Below are 1,834 nucleotides of genomic sequence, written 5' to 3'. Positions count from 1 at the left end.
CATCAAAGCAAGTTTTAATGAGGCCGGAAACAACAAATAACAAATCCGGTAAGTCCTCATATGCAAATTTAAAAGTTTTTCCAGATCTGAATAAACCTTATGTTCAATTTGTTAAACAGCAAGTTAAGATGCACCAAGATGATCTACACGAAATTCTAGTCAAGTTACATATAAATTTCATTTAGTTCGGAGCTACGGCCTAGAAGATATGAGCAAAACAAGTAAAACATGGTATTGATGCAAAATGCATTCAAACATCAAGCAAACACTCCCAAAATAAGGATTCAACATGACAAGATGAAACTACATGCAAATCTAAGCAAGTTTCATATAAAACACACTCAAAACGGAGCAACGGTTCAACACATACACATGAAACAAGTTTAAAGGACAAATTGTCCAAAACAGCAACTAGGCATCTAGCAAGCATCCAAACAATATGCTACAACACCTCAACATGAAACAAAAGGCATGGACATGATGTACAGGTAAAGCATGACAAAATATGAAGACTGAGCTATCTCCAGAAATCACTAGAACATGCTCAAAAGGACATGGCAAGATTGTAAATAATAACAGTTCACAGACTTAGCAGAAAATCAGAGCATGACAGAAATAACATCAGGTTGCAATGTTTAGAGCTATCAAACAACATGTTACAGCAAGCTATCATGGAAAAATAGAGCATGACATGCTAACACTAAAGACAGCAAACAAAACTCCCTTACTGAACTAATTCAGAAGATCGACAGAAAAGATGGTAGGATCCATGCAAACATAGCAAGTGATATGACAGATTCAGACATGGCAGGAACAACAATGAGTAGGCATGTTGGTGAGCTTGTACAACTCACCACAGAGCAATACATGGCATGAAAAGGTGATCAGCAGTAAGATGACATATTTGTGAAGCTAAGCATGGCAAGAACAAGTTCATAGGGTGCATGGATCACTAGCAAGACACATGGCAAAGCTGAACTTCATGTTAACAGGCTCACAGAAACATTATTTAGCAATTTGAGAGCAAGATTACAACAAGCTACAATAGGCTATAAATGAAAACAAGGGTATGGATGGATAGAGCATGACATGTATAACAAAACATCCTTAGTGAAGTGCTCCAAATTATGCATAGAATGACTTGTACCAGCAGGTTTACATAGCATCATGATTTAACAGATTCAGCCTAGCAAAACAGTAACAACAAGTATCCTACTTCACGAGCTTGATGAATTCACGACAAGACTCACAAAAATACATGGATTGCACCACTTTAAAGATGGCATGATGTAGCTCAAAACTCATGTAGACATCTATCTCATAGGTGCACACACAAAATGCAATGAAAAAGACAAAACAACAAGTTCTGTTAACAGACATCAGTTAACATCATATAGCACTCTTGCAACGATGATAAAGGCGTTAATATGGACTCAAAAAATCATGGCACAATGGAACAAAATTAAGATCATCTCATAGCGAACATTTTTCTATATCACACGCACAAAACGGAGTAGCACACATGAAGTTTTGGCATGCAGAACCTAGCACCAGAATGCAAACATTTCGGGACTTGGCAGAAAATTTCACCTCGCAGAAAACCGGATGGAGGGGCATGACATGGCTCGGGGACGAGTTTGGATGCAGGGATAGGGACGTCCAGGGTTGGTGTCGTCCCGGCGGCTGGGCGAGGTCGGGCCGGCGACGACCGGCGTCGCGTGTCGGCGGCGATGGCCGGAGGTGACCGGGGAGGCGAGGGTGAAGCGGCCCCAGTCCGGATCTGGCCGGATCCGGCCGGCGGCAAGCGGGATCGGTGGCGAAGAGCGCGGGCGAC

Source organism: Triticum aestivum, chromosome 6B, assembly GCF_018294505.1.
Source record: "Triticum aestivum cultivar Chinese Spring chromosome 6B, IWGSC CS RefSeq v2.1, whole genome shotgun sequence".
NCBI lineage: Eukaryota > Viridiplantae > Streptophyta > Magnoliopsida > Poales > Poaceae > Triticum > Triticum aestivum.
Note: the sequence above shows the minus strand (reverse complement) of the source record.